The 15,976-nt window shown below is 39.1% G+C and overlaps 1 protein-coding gene across 2 annotated transcripts in view; it reads left to right on the top strand.

The window, feature by feature from the left end:
- The first annotated feature begins 353 nt into the window (after positions 1–353).
- Positions 354–15,976, top strand: part of LOC125896630 (filamin-A-interacting protein 1) — a 49,678-nt gene continuing 34,055 nt past the window's right edge. For both annotated transcript variants that reach the window (XM_049589342.1, XM_049589341.1), the window contains exon 1: positions 354–856. The gene's annotated coding sequence lies outside the window, so the exon portion shown is untranslated. The remainder of the gene's footprint in view (positions 857–15,976) is intronic.

The raw sequence follows: 15,976 nt of genomic DNA, 5'->3' as shown, positions 1-15,976 counted from the left end.
GCCTGGGTTCTTGAACTGTTGTATGTCTTCATTATTGGATCTACTAGAAATTTGATTTCCATTTAAAACAAATCTAATCTGATTTAAAATAAATTTCCCAAATCCAACTTGACATATTTGGTATCTTTGGCAACTTTGGAAACAGGACTAGAATTTAAAGTTTGTAGCTTTAAGAAACTGAAAACAAAACAACCTGCTAAACCAGAGTAACACAACTAATGCAAACCTCATCAAACCAACACGAGCTGAGCCAAGCTGAGCTGAGCCAAGCCAAGCCCCTGGCTGTGAGCAGGAGGAGGAGTAGCCAGGCTGCTGGACTGGCTGATACTGTGATTCAGCTGTTGGGGGTTTGTTAAAGCCTCAGTCAGTCAGTCAGTCAGTCAGTCAGTCAGTTTAGCTGCTAACGCAGACTGAGAGCACACGTTAAATATAGAGCAGACTCTCACTCCTGACCAGGAACAAACAGGCTGAAAGAAGAAGAAGAACTGATTTTATTGAAGCTGAAAGAAAGAGTCTCTCTCTCTCTCTCTCTCTCTCTCTCTCTCTCTCTCTCTCTCTCTCTCTCTCTCTCTCTCTCCTCAGTTCTAACTCGCCCTTTGAGCTCACAGACCAAACTTGGAGAGGACAAAGCTTCACACTGCTCTGTTACTGCGCCTCCAACTTTGGCAAGAGAACTTACGGTCAGAGAAGAAGAAAAAGACCAGAGAAAGCTAAAGACGAACATTAAAGGACAGAAGATATTTCAGAAATAATCAGATAAACACAGTGATGTGAGAGATGAACTCATCACAGAGGACAGGAGTCATATTTTGGGACTGAACAGCTGTGTGTGACGCCTCTGACGGACTGAGACCAGGTAAGATAAAGTGATGTCATCACTAACAGGTGTTTATTTAACACTTGGTGAAGAAGAAAATATCACTTCTGATAATATTCAATTAAACATCAAACACTGTGTTTAAAATCCTAAAAACTATTGATAATTTAAAAAAAAAAACATTACAAAAAATTCTCGTAAATTTAATCAATAAATCAAGATTAAAAGTTAAAGCTTATCACAGTATTTAAATATCATATAACACGAATACTCAGTGCTGAGTTGACTTATTGACAGAATTTTGATGAATTATTATTACAAAGACTTTTGTTTGTTTGGTCACAAAAAGTCAGCATCACATTAGCATATCACTTTGAATTTATTCGTATTATCAGCAAAATGTACTTGTAATATCAAAAGTACAATCACAGATGATGACAGAATGATTCCTATCAGTGTTATATGTTCATATGTTATAATATCAGATGATATTGTTACTGTGGCATTAATGTGAAAGCAGCATTGTACCTGGATGTGTAAGAATGCTCTACACTGTCAGCTTGTTTGATTTAAAAAATCTTTATCTGCAAGTAACATATCTGTTGTATAAATACAGCAGAGTAAACAAACAGTGTATTCCCTCTGGGGATAAGACGAAAGTACTCAAGTAAAGTACATGCACCTAAAAATCATACCTAAGTACAGTACTTCAGTAACTGTACTAAGCTACACCACTGGAAATGAGCAAAAGAAATTAATACCGAGTCTGAATTTACATTACATTCACTGCACAGTGATTCATCTTTAGGTATATTTTTTGTTAGCAGTATTAAATGAACAAACTTTACGACAACAAATGCTTACTTTGCAGTTGCCAAACCCATCTGAGACCCTCAGCGGCCCCGAGGGCTTCAAAGTCAACATGTGGCTATTAGTTTGTAGTAATTTGGTTAATCACACTTTTGTTTGGTGATACACAAAACTAAGGCACAATATTAACTTCAGGTGACACCATCATTATTACATAATGATGAGGCTCCATCTTGTAGATAGATCCCAAGTTTAAATCTAGTTTGAAGGACTTAATGTTGCATTTACATGGTTTACATATCCAAATAAATCTGAGCTTAATCATGTCACAAACGTAAGACTAAGTTATACATATGCAGAGAGAGTGGTAGAAATAGTACGGTCATAGGCATAGATTTCAGGAGGGGACTCAGGGGACACATTTCCCTCAGTATTTATATTTACCCCACCCCCCACCCTCAACGCACAAATAAAAAATGAAGCATCCAAGGACTTTTATTTTGGCAAAAGTAAAGACAGTTGCATAAGAATGTACCAGAATACTGTAAATCAAGTGTTTGATGCTCAGAATTTTCTGGCAGAAGACCACCAAACCTCCTGTTTCATACTGTATGTGTCCCCCCCAGCCCAGTGTTGAAACAAAACCTATGGCCAAACCTTGTCTCAGAGGGCTTTAGAATCTGTATAATACACAATATCCATCCACTAACCATTGATTCTCTATTCAGATAAGGAAAAACTTCACAAAAAAACCTTCAACAAGAAAAGACAGGATGCAATATATGTTTTATAAACAGAGTAGACCAACAGCAGCAGCAGAATTACAATATGGAGAAACAGAACTGACTGTTTTCAGTAAATAAAGTCCATACAACATGGTAGTGAATGATAAATTAAAGAGTTATGGACAAGAAGTGTTTGGAGTGAAGACCGTGAGTTACTGGAATAAAGGTTCATGTTGAGTGTCTGCGTGTTGCTCAGTCTGACTCATGAATGGAGCGGCTGTAAGATGCTCACACAGTGACTCAGTGAGTTATGACTCCCTTCATTCACAGCCCAGTAAATGCTTGTTTCAGGAAGCAGTACATTAGACAGCATTAATTTAATAGATCTTTTACCAGAGTACTTAAGCTCTGCTCTGCCCCGGGGGGGACGAGCTGCTTTTAGTGATATGTAGCTGCGTAAAACAGAGAGGAGATGATGCAGTGGGCAGAACAGAGCTCCATGCAAAGTAAAGGAGACTTCTTCAGGACATGGATGTCACCATCTACAACAACATTATTTGTCTGGTCCTTTCAAAACAGTTACAAACCACTGTTGGAAAAAAAAGTCCATTGTATGATGTGACAATGCTGTGATTAAGGCTTGGTTAGGTTTGGAACCAAAACAACTTGGTTAGGTTTAGGGAAACATCATGGTTTGTGTTAAAACAAGTACTTTGTTATGGTAAGGAGATAATAAGATAATATGCGGCTGAGTCTTACCAAATCAAATGGGGATCTTCCAAAGTTTCTGGGTTTTTAGTACATTTTTTGTTACTGCCCCACTACTGCAGCTTAACAGGGAAACACAAAGATAAGATTTAAACAGATGAGTGATGCTGTTATTCTGCTTGCTAAGACAGTCCCAGACATTCATGTTCCCCTGAGGATGAATTATAACAACTGATTCCCTGGATTTTTCTGTGGCACCATCATATCTTAATATCTTCTTTATAAATGTTTGCAATTTTACTCGTATTTCCTGGCGTTTGATAAACACAAATAAAGTGTCAAATACAGAAAAGGTTCATCCCCTGGGGACCATGACGGTCCATGACAAGTTTGTCCTTAAGGTCGAGCTAGAGAAAAGATAATACTGTCACTGTAACCAAAATATTTGTAATGGCCAATTGTTGCTGCAAAACTGAACATTTTATCTGATCTGACACAGCTGTGGTTAGGGTTTATGAAATCAATTTGGCGAAAGATCATAAGTAACGACATAAGAATTGGTCATACAGTCATATATACACACAGTATTTTTGAAAACAGGGGTTTCCCCTCCTTCGTTCTGAAAAAAAAAAAAATCCCATCCACACACACAGTTGCATATAATTTTTTTTTTTTTTTTTTTTTTTAAAAAAAGAACTGTCTAACTGAAAAGCAAAAACAAACTGAGACTCAGTCAAGTCAAGAGCATGCCAAACCAACAGCCGGTCATATTAGAGCTTAGATCGGGCCCAAAAAATCCAGCCCGACCCCACCCTAGCCCCTGCATGTTCTGTCGGAGCCCGGCCCATCCCTTTAACTGTAATTATGAGCCCGATCCCGGCTTAAACTTGACATTTTTTTAAGGATACAAACGTGGACATTGAAGACTGACTCTCATCTTTCTTTTCATGGCAAGCCTTCGTCATGTGCCTCTTAAGTGTTGAGGTCCCCGTCTTTCTGCTGTCATATACCAGCATCATGCTGCACTTGGTACACTTGACGAAGCCAACACACACATTGTCACCGTCGACAACTCACATGTGCACGGCCAGTAGCGCCATCAAGGGGGGGCCGGCCCACGGGTCGGGTCAGGTTCAGGCTCGGGCAGAGAATCTAAGCTGCAGGTCATATTGATGTTGGTCACTCAGCAGCCTGATATTTTTTACCTGGACTTCTGTGGTGCATTCTTTCACCCCTGTTTCTCACAAACATGTAAGAAGTCCTGTAAGTAAGGCTAGAGTAAGCATTATTTTGGTCACATCCGCCATTGCACGAAATGTCCCCTCATTTGTGACACCTCACAAAGAAGATAACAGTATACACCGTTATGTTACAAGCCAAAAACTCCTGTTGAAAACTGAGTTTCTGACAATCTTTGCCATGGATAGAGTTTAAAATAGGTCTTTTTTTGGGAAACTAAAATGCCGCTGTGCAGATGAAAGGCCACATTTTTGAATATACTGTATACCTTTTGTCAGTGACCGAGGTAAAAGAAACCAACTTTCCTCCTTTGCGCCCAATGGACAAGACTCATAATTCCAATGGCCACTAGAAGGCGCTGAACATAAAAACAAATTATAGAGCGCTACAGGGCTGATGTTTTTTGGTGGGCCGATGCAAAAGTTAGTGATGCCCTGGTTCCCTCATCAAAATGGGTTTTTTCCACTGGATTTTGGATTATTGCAGAAATCAAGTTCTGTGGCAAACAGAAGTTTATGGAACTTACAGGTTTAATTCAGCAAGAAAAATGAACACCATTTTTATGATTTTTTAAGGTGTAAATGCAATTGCCAGAAGTAAAAAGCATCGTTAGGCTGTAAACAAACTAAACCATGAAGCCTGAAGTCGTATGACTTCAAATTCCCACCACTACGAAGCTGTAAAGCCGTGTTAGGTGTGGGACATTCTGTGGTCTCATTTAGCCCCTCGTTAAAACTACCTTTTCTAAGACACGTAAAAGCATCACAGTTCACAAGCAATATATTTAATGAGGTATGTTATGCAGTAGAAATGTGAAAGTCTCTTGAGCTTGTGTTAACCACAGACCTTATTTCAGGCATCTAAACCTATTCAAAAAAACTCATTAACTTTACGAGAAGAACTGGGAGTGCTAAAATGCAACTTATTTCCGGGATTACGGACTCATTTCTACACCACTCTCTTATTGGGCATTTGCTGGAAATGTGCTGATATTACTGTTTTTCTTGGGAGGACAGCCTTCTGCATAACATATTAAGTACCAAAGATTAGAAAAATATACACATTTGTTTTGCCGATAACCAGTTTTATTTTCTGTTTGTTTTTTCTGTTTTATTTTTTTTTTAACCATGGCAGACTCTGCCATGATTCAATGTTTTGCTCAATAAGAGCACTGATGTCTGCTATAAGAATCAAACCTGTGACATCTGGATGTCAGGACAGTTTGTCTACTCTGCAGACGACGGCGCTACTGTTTGCCTCCCCTTCTAGTTAAATGTGGAAAATGTGCCCCATTTGATCTACGTTTAATCCAAACAATAAACACAGGGGCTCTTTGGCTCGACCTCCTCTGTGTTATTGTACCCAGCATGCTTTGCCCTGCCCAGATCTCATGGGAACTCTCCTCCATTAATAGCTTTTTTTCCACTGTTTTCATTGCGAGTTAGTTTTGAATCCTGTTGCTGAGGCAGATACGTAGAGGAAAGGATTATCTTCAACAGAACACTTCAACAGAAGTCTGTCATTTTGTTTCATTTATACAAGGATGTTTTCTTTTTATCTGAATTGTAAAAAAAAATCCCCCTAAAAAGTCAAGGTGTTTGTTTTTCTGGCCTGCTCGTCAGCAGATATATCAAGCTCAAACTTATCAACAGGTTCCCGTAAAATGTAGTGGACAAATGGGCTCCAGGCCAACAGACCACTGATTAGGTTCTGGTGATGATCTGAGATTTGTTCCCTCAGGGATGTTGAAAGGGATGTCAAAATATCAGCTTCACTTAAAATGTTATAGAGGGTTGTAAATATTTCATTTATCTTAAGATGGAGGAAAAATTTCTCAACCTTTATGGGACACTTCATTCTTCAGGGGATTTTCCCAAATTTGGTGTTTTCCGTACCATCAAAGTCTCCCATAGATGTTCAGCTGGGTGGAAATCTGGTGACTCTGAAAATCATTGCAAATGATTTACATCATTTTCATCAAACTATCTGCATTCCCACTTTGGTATCTTCCTAAAATGATAGCTGAGGCATTTAGCATTTTCTCCCTTCTGACCTTCTTCTCTACTTCATCATTTCCCCCTTCATCAAACTCCTGCTTCAGTTCATAACACTGTGTCTTCCAGTGGCAGCCCAAGGCCAGCTGATAAGATGGGAGCCATGAGATCATTCTGCCAATTCAGCTCAGTAATCTCTGTGGGAGGTTTAAAGGGGGACGTTCAACGTCGTCTGCCCTCCTGTTGTGTTTCATAACAGTGACTCCTGTTCCCATGACAGCATAACAGGGAGCACAAAGGAGGACTGAGTTTGTTTGGGTACAGTTTTCTTTTCCAAGGAGGGCAAACAACTGATAACATCATGATGGATTACGCTGGCAAAGACGTGACATTAGAGGTCATTTCAGCTTTGCTCGGAATCCTCAATAGGCCCTTAAAAACGTTGGTGGTGTCACCATGCTTCTTTGATAAATTTCTTGTCAAATTAAAGCCGGGACATGCTGTACTTTGACTACTTCATCTGTTTGTCTAATGTGTCCCATGTGTGCTGCGTGTGTCAGTTGATGCCTGTCAAATGCTGTGACATAAAGCAGTCAGTGTGTATTGTGTTGTATTTGTCTCAGTAATCAACTGCCTTTAAAGCATTTTCCTGACTGCCTTTTATAAAAGACACTTCTATACAAACAGTTAACAGGACACCTTGAATGGCAGACTTTCCTCAAACTATAGAGATTGATTCTTGATCTAGGAAACAGTAGTTTGACCCCAAAAAATGTCCACTTACTAGCTTGTATCAGCGGATTGAGTCCCTCAAAGACGCTGAGGAAGCAATATTTGTAAATCTTTCTCAGAGCCAATAAGAAAAGATATTTTGCGTGATACATCATCTTGATGTAAAACACATGTCCCATACTGTTAACACTGATGCGCACGTGTTACTGGCCATGCAATGTGGAAGCAAACCAGGAGGTTGTTTTTGTGGTGTAAATACTTGTCACTTCAGTGAATGGGTGCCATCTTGGAACAGTTCTCGTAATGTAAGCTCTTATTTAGTCCAGGTGTCTTTCCTTACACATATAAAATGCACACTTTGAAAAGAACCTTTCAGAGCCAGGCTCCCTCTGTCTCTAGATTTCTTTGATTAACTTCATTATCCAAAAGGGAAATTAGGCTAAGTAGTCTGCTGCTGTCTGATGCTTAGCAGCTGTCTCGCCGAGGTATCTTGCTTTCCATCATCCCCTCCTCCTCCCGATAAGAAACTCAGCTTAATTATCAGCAAAATTATCTTGTTAAAATGCTGAATGTTAGCATCTTTATACACAACCTGCATATGCACACTTGAGGCATGATAATATAAGCATGTTTAACATTACTTCTCTCTAAATCTGGCATGTATAATTCTGGTTTATCTAATCAAAATATGTGGGAATCAAAAACTTTCTAATCTGTGAGTCATGGTGTCATACTCCATTTTTCTACATTGTCAAATTTGTGCTTAGTTTATATTTAATAATCTGCTTAGTGATATGAAAGATTTCTTGCATCAGTTATAAGTTCATCTCTGCCTTTATTGGTTACTGTGATGGTCCGTGAGTCTCCTCTGAGGTCACTTATGGGATGGTCCGAGGTTATTCCCCTCTTATGAGTCATTTCTCAAGTCACTGAAATACTAAATCACTGGTGGGCTGACCGCAAACCACTTGAGATTCATCAGCATTCGGGAGCTAAATGGCTTGTAAAAACGTAAAACTGACGTGAAATGAGCAGTGGTCAAAGCTTCTGTTACTCTCATGATATCCTGCCCACTCTCTCTCTCCTCACCCCCTTGTCTTTTTACTCCCAGAGTTTATGAGGGAAGTGACTTCATGCTCATTCCATTTGAAAGGCATGTGAGACTTGGCTGCAGCCCGGCTGCATGTTGGGAGTGATGTCAGCTTTCTGGACTGGTCAGTGCTGATTACAGCTCTTGCACAAACCGCTGGGAGGATAAAAAGTTGCCTTGTTTCAGCCCACGAGCTTCCCCCCGGTGACTGACGTGATCCGGGAATGTATTTCTAATTAAAGTCGCTCTGGGCAAGAATTTTATGTTGGGTGCAATATAAAGGAGTGTCTCATGCTGCTATAGCTTATGTATGGTGTCATGATGGGACAATGGCTAAGAAAATTCCATCCATCTAACACCATTTAAGCAAAACTCTATTAAACAGCAGACATAGACTCACTGTCTTTGCTTTGACAGAATGATTTATTATCGGTTTGCTGCCAAATGTCTGCATGCTGATAGACATCTCAATCTTGGATATAAAACTGCAGTGTAAGTGGTATTGGAGGAAAGTGTCTGCCAAATACTGTAAGTGGAAATGTAAATGTAATAGCTTAAGTAAAGATGAGTAAAGACTGAAGTACCTGCACTGACTGAGAGGATTTAAGCAGTAAAATTTAGAAAGAAAATCATCATCTTCTTTAACTGTTGAGATCATAACAACACAAGAGCTTTTTCAGTTTCTTTGCAAAAGGCCCGGAGACCTCTCCTACACAGGAGCAAGACATACAAACTTTGATGTTTTGCCTCTTTTTGGTTGTTGTTGGTTTGTATTTCTCCGTAGTCATAATCCATCTTTTTGTGGTTTTGTGTCTCTTTAAGATATTTTTGTTGTCATTTTTGTTTTGTAGTCATATTGAGTCTTTTTCATCATAATCCATCCATCTTCATATACTACAACATTTTTCCAAATATGTTTCAAGGGAAACAGAAGTGCTACCTGAATTATGTCAACAAAATGCTACGTTAGTTTAGGGAACGATCATAGTTTGGGTTAAAAATTGAAAAAAGAAAAAAAGACATTGTCAGTATCACAGTTGACTTTTTCAGTCCTTAATGGAACTGCATACGACATTCAGAGCATAACTATGAGTCAGGACAAGGCTCTCAATATGGCTGTTGAGGTGGCTGAGCCAGTAGTTAGCAGTTAACAATGGCAACAGTGCTGACTTAATGATGTTAACCTGAGGGGCAGTAATCACACATAACCACCGTATGAGTGCAATGCTAAGCGGCAGTGATGAGTTAGTGGGATACACACACAGGAACGCACATACACTAACATGCATGTGTGGCTGGGTCATCTACCACAACAAAAAACAGAGAAGCTCAGATTACACACACAGAGGGAGCAGCTGTTACATCACAATATCTTTACCAAGCGGAAAAATGAAGCCAATATAAAGTGCCAAAAACTGCAGTGCCTTCAATGGCCATTTGAGGCTGACTCCAGAAGCAACTATCCTCATAGATCCCCCTGTTAAAATATCTTCAACTTTACAGCAGAAATAAACATGTTTACAGCCTGGTATAAAAAATGGGTCTCTATAGCCAATTTCCCCCTTCATGACAACTGAACTGAGGAGGTGGGGATGTTATATAACTCACTCATTTACATTTTATTGCATAATTAAGGGTATATATGGTCACTTTGGTTAAAAAAAAAAACGAGGTGACGGCCAAATTTGCTGTACTTGAGGCTTTTAAACAAGAGACCACAAACCAATGGGTGACGTCACAGCTACATCCATTATTTTAAAGTTCATGATTTCTATGTAGCAAATAGCTAGTTGATTGCTGTTATAATAATGCTCTGAATGTCATACACAGCACCTTTAACCCAGACTATGATCTCTCACTAACCATAACGAGTACCTTGAGTTGCCTAAACATAACCATATAAATGTTATTATGTTTTAGTTGAGAGAAGAGAGTGCAAATTGTAGGCACAAAAAAGAAATATGTAGTCAGTGAATGTTTTGCCCATATTATGTTCATTAAACTACAATTTTATACCAAAAAAGAAAGCAATATTGTAGACATGTAAATTCTAGGAGACAGGGTTGACTTTGTCATATCTGTATTAATAATAAAATCTATTTATGTGTAAGCAAATCCCTCCAATTTTAGTTCTTTTCAAGTTTTTTTTTGAAAACTTCATTCACAATGACACATCAAAAGATGTGCTAGACCTAAATCTCCTCCTTTACCTCTGTTTAGTGCAAAATGACTTCACTTCATCTCTTTAGCAGATAAACCTCCCTGCAGGACTTGTAAACACGTTAATAGCTGTCTGAAATAACCTTTGCATTAAGTCCAAACTTCTGACCCAGTTTTCACTCCTAGTTTTACATTAAATTGGGCTGCATGTATGATTTCTATTTTTGTGGCAGCCTTCTCACGGCCCTGCTGCTCACTCATCTGTAGAGCCTTAAGACCTCCATATAAGGTGGGGGATAATGATGGCAGGGTCACTGCAGTCAGTTGACTCTGTATATAAACCTGTATCTCATGTAATTTAAATAAGTTTCAAACTGTCCAAACTGTTTTCAGCTGTCAGAAAGTGAAAGCAGTGATGAGCATACATATTTGAGTGTATTTAATAAAATCTATGTTGGATACATTAAAAATATGCACATACACACACACACACACACACACACACACACACACACACACACACACACATATATTTACTATATTTGTAAAAAAAAAAAAAAAAAAAAAAAAGTGAACTAGTACAGTTTTGGTCAGAACTGCACCAATTTTGATTATTTCCAAAATGAGTCAGCACACAATTTAGCTTGAGGTCAAACTTTGAACTTACAACCACAATGTTTCATTTTACAGTGATGCTTATTTGTATTCAGACTCCATAGCAATTTGGCATTTTAGAGGCATGAAAAGAACTTACTGGCAATGGTAGCTGCTGCATATATTTTAGGAAAATTTACTGGAGGGAAAACACGAGAAGTCCTCCAAATTCAACAAGAAAATACATCACATATTTTACTACACAGTTTTCCGATCTGACGTCACTATCAGCCAGACAACATCATTTGTCTGTGCCTTGCAAAACCATTTCAAAACACTGCTGAAAAATAATAGTTTTCTGATGAAACAGCGCTGTGGTTCAGGTTTTTAGATTTTAACATTACTCCTTCATTAAATGGAAAGTGTTTAAACTCAAATTTGTGATGCTATAAGGTATAAAGTCTAAAGCTGCTCCATAGACAATAACTTGGTAAAGATGTCATAGCTGACACTGAGAACAGCCAGAGGAATGTTCTAAGTATATGGGTACATTTTCTCTATCAGAACACTATAAAACTAATTTGGGTATAAAATGAAGCAATAAATCACCAGAGGCTGTGGTCTGCAGTAATTTTAGAATAGCTAACCGTTGTTAGGCAGGACTTGCAGCAGAGTATGTTGAAAGTCTGAGGTCAAAGTCACCTTCACCTCCTAATGACGAACTTTGCAGGGATATTAAAGATGTTCCGTCTTAAATCTCAATATAGACACAGTTTTACTGACGTGGTTTCCTCACGTGCCATTGCTGCAGGCTTTTCCTGACGAGTGCAGATTATAATTGTTCTATTCTGGATGTCGCTATGACATGCTAAGGATGGTAATGTGAGCCTGTAGTGACATTCAAGCCTTAACTGTAAGTGTCTCTATTTCAGGCGCATGGTGCTTGATAGTCTGATATTAGTCAAGCACTGTACACTATATTTCAGCCTGCAATGTCGAGTGGTTTTCCACAGAATCATAAAAGCCAGAATGACATGCTGATGCAAGAAAAACTCTGATGGTTTCTTGCAGCCTGGTACAGAATGTGGTTTCCTGTTGCCATGTCATTAACTGTGCAGGTAAATGTGTATTTGTACTTGGATCACCAGAGGCATCAAAGTGAAGGAAATGCAAAGTGGACCCCTGTGCATAGATTCATTGTGTCATCTGAACTTGTCAGTCCTCTTAACAGCTTGTAACCTCATTGTGACTGGGTCAAAGAGGTTGTCTGGGACTGGTGTACTATTTGAATGTATTGATGCAAGGAGGATCTATACCATCATGTAAAACTAAAGTAAAGTCAAACATGTCAACATCTTTTCGTTTAGCCATGCCAGTAGCATGGTTATAGGATGACAGTATCGGTCAAAGTGGTGTAATATCATGACAAGAAATTTTGGACAAAAAAACTCATGGTGCACAGAGGATCCTATTGACTTGGGTATGTCTCTGACTTTTCCTCTAGCACCACCATCAAGTCAAAATTTTAACTTATTGATACTTTGGTTTATGTCCAAATTCCTGCAGAATTAATGACCTTCCCATCAACCTCAGCTGTACTTTGTATTCACCACTTACAGTATAAGCATGTCTGCATGCAAAACTAAAATGGTAAATATGGTCAACATTATACTTGTTGGCATTAGGAAGTATTGTCTTTAGCTACTTTTATGCTGCCTCTTCAAGGCGGGAATTTCACACCAAAATACCGCCTCACTCTTCTGTATAAAAGGAACAGCTGTGGAAAGGGGGGACAGAACTGTCTCACCTGCAGGCAGCACTAAAATGACGACTGTATGAAAGGGACAGCCGGCAGAATGGGTCCATGGACTAGATAGGTCTGACGTTTTCACAATGTATTATGTGTGGGACCCACAGCTGGGAGATTTAAAAAGAGGCTGATAGCCATTAGCAGCTAACTCAAAGAAAAAGAACAGCATCCGAAAATGTCCGCAAACTGGGAAAACAATGAAGTCTGGGAGCTCATTACCCTTTGTGCAGGGGATGAGATCAGCTGCCACATAACAGAGATGGTAAATGATTGATATTGTTTATAAGGCGCTGCTGTTGCATATGTAGTGTTACATGTCATGCCTGTCAAGCCTCTTCTGCCTCCATGATGCTGGCATGCTGTCTAAAATCACACACTGGAGTGGCATAATGGCACCATTGTTTGTTTCTGTGTAAAAATGCAAAGGCCACACAAAGAAGGGACTTCCTAGCGGCCCTATAGCGTGACCTCTGTATGAAAGGGGCTATTTTGAGCATGTTAGCATTTAGCCGAGAGCACCATTGTGCCTGAGTACAATCTCATGCAAGGCTGCAGACTCTTGTTGCCTGATGGTCATGTTTTCTTTGAAATTGTTAAAAAAGGAAGTTTTTGTGGTTTAAATTTCCTGGAGGAAGTCAAACATCAGTGTGTGATACAAGAACAAAAAGTGTGAAAGCCGGTTTTAGCCATTGTATTGTTTTTAAATCTCGTTATAATATCAGATATTTGACTTTGTGTTCTGGACATCATGATGAAATGACCCCGTTATAATGAAAAAATGAGAATGAATCCATTATTTGTTCTTGTAAGTTCTGTTCCAGTTTGTCTGCATCTTGGCTTCGCTGTCTGACTCTCACGGAGAGAAGTGCAGCAGGACTAACCTTGTGAAACACAGGCGCAAACAATTACTTTGGTATGTGCAGACGATGAGATAATCAAGCGGTGACCTTGAGATAACGAGATTCTAAAACGGCACAAAGCACGGGGCTACTGAGGTCACAATTTCCAGTTAGGTAGGTATGACATCACTGCAAAACTTTTGACCCAACTTAAAACAAAATTATGTCAAGATGAAAAAAGGGAAAGCGTCTGATGAAGATCAATTGATAAAATGTTCATATGGATCTAATAAACGTGTCTGGGAGGGCCTAGTTACAAATATTTTTCACGTTTTAATATTGGAGCCGTTGATTTCAATGATTGATATAAATTAAACCAATGAATGTGACTTTTTTTCTTTGGATGATAATCTGCAGATTCATGTACCATTTTGTAAAATTTAAACTGTAACCAAAGACATTCAAATTGTCAAAATATTCTCACCACAAGATCCCATTTTTTAAATGTCTGGACCTTTGATCATATCTCATGATTTTCTTTAGCAGAGTTTTTATGTAATTGTAGATGTTCAATTTTCCATTCTTCAGAAAACTGTAAGGACTTTTTTTTAGCTTCAGAGTTCAATTTTCTTGACCAGAAAGTCCATTTAGTAGCTGTTCTGGAGCTTTCCATCGTATCACATGATCTTCATGAGTAGCTGAAGTTGTCCAACAATAATGTAACCTCACACATTACATCTTAGTTCACTTTAATCATATAAATGTATCTCACTGACAGCACTATTAATATTTTTGTTTATGTGTAACATTTAAGTTCTTGTTCCCTTGCTTCAGGGTAATTTTAGTTCCTACCTGCTGTTGTTTGTTGGGGAGAAGTTGAGAGTGTGACAGTGACAGGTGTAATGAGCAAATTATTGTAAAGCTGATTCATTAAAGGAGAACTGTAGTCTGCACAACCCAGAGTGACTCAGGAAGAATTCAGAATTACAACGATAACCATCCAAACTAAACCCAGATGATCACTTTTATTCAACTTCCCTGTTGTGAATACACTCAAATCTGACTCTTTCAAAGGCAGTTTGACCTGCGTGTGAACCTGAACCGCTCAGCAGTCGCGCAGTTTTCCTCTTCAGAGAGGCTGAACATAACGTGCAACAATCCCAGACACTGTTGGAAAGTTGGAAACCACGTTTTTCATCCAATGGCCATGGTAGCTGTTACCTCCCAGATGTCTTTCACCACTCACACCGTTTTACAAGCTCAGATGGATGGAAATAAACCTCCAAACAGTCAGTGGCTCCCTGCCAGCTGAGCTCACAGAGCAGACAAACCTGTAGCTGGTGGCTGGTTTAAGCTTCCCATTAAAGTATCTCTTCTTAGTGTGTTTGAGTTGTGGTAGCTGTGTGGACAGTTGCTAATAAAGGGATTTAGAAATAATAAAATAAATAGACGATAAGCTTAGATGAAAAATGAGTCGAAGTGTAAACAATAAAGAGGAGTTGAAATTTTAATCAAAATGAGACCAGACCCTAGCACAATTGTTAGAACTGAATTAGGACTGAATGCCCCAACGATCTCTGAAACATGTAAATGTGTGTTTAAGAGAAGGGGAGAAACAGAGAGAAGGGAAGAAAAGACATAAAGTGGACAATTGCATGCAATGCTTCTATAGACTTACGCACTGTAACTAAGTAGGAACTGCCCTGTACCTGCTGAGTTGTAAGCGCAAATGTCATCACCAACTGTTCCTGGTTTCCTGTGTGCTCCAACTGAGGCCTAATACCATCTATTAAAGACTAGTGGTTCCTGATTGAACTGCTTCGGTGTTCATTGTTCCTAAGGTTTTGATGGGGTGCGGAATTAACTGCAGAGGCCTCTTCATCTCCAAAACAAACTTATTCTGTGATGTAAACCGGTAAAAACCTATGTTAAAGCAGTTTTTACATTACAAATCAGTGTTTTTCCAATGCTGCTCATTGCAGGTGGGCTGCTAACTACAGTGGCTGACGCTGTAACGTGAAGAGCCCTGTCTGGAGCCAGTGTTTGGTTTGTCCATTCTGGGCTACTGTAGAAACATGGTTGTGAACATGCTGATATATATGGACAAGGACCTGCTCCCTATGTAGATGTAAATGGCTTATTCTACACTAAGGAAAACACGATTCTTATTTTCAGGAGATTAAACACTAAAGAAAATATTCATATATTCAATTTCTGCCAATATATCCCCCTTAATCCTACACACTGGATCCTTTAAAGTGAGAACAATGGCGGGATGATGTCATTTCCACTGGGAATAGAAGGACACGTCCCCCACAATGTTCAAAATCCTATTTTTGTCGGCCCTCACTTTTACAGGTCCAGTTTGATTCAGTTAGTTAAAGACCAGTGAAGCATGTCCACTTAGTGTCCAACCACTAAGATTCACATGAAAGTAGCTCTGAGATGATCAAAACGT

The sequence above is a fragment of the Epinephelus fuscoguttatus genome, linkage group LG11 (genome assembly GCF_011397635.1).
Source record: "Epinephelus fuscoguttatus linkage group LG11, E.fuscoguttatus.final_Chr_v1".
In the NCBI taxonomy this organism is placed as follows: domain Eukaryota; kingdom Metazoa; phylum Chordata; class Actinopteri; order Perciformes; family Serranidae; genus Epinephelus; species Epinephelus fuscoguttatus.
The sequence above is the reverse complement of the archived record's forward strand: the minus strand, read 5'-3'. Positions and strand labels throughout refer to the sequence as shown.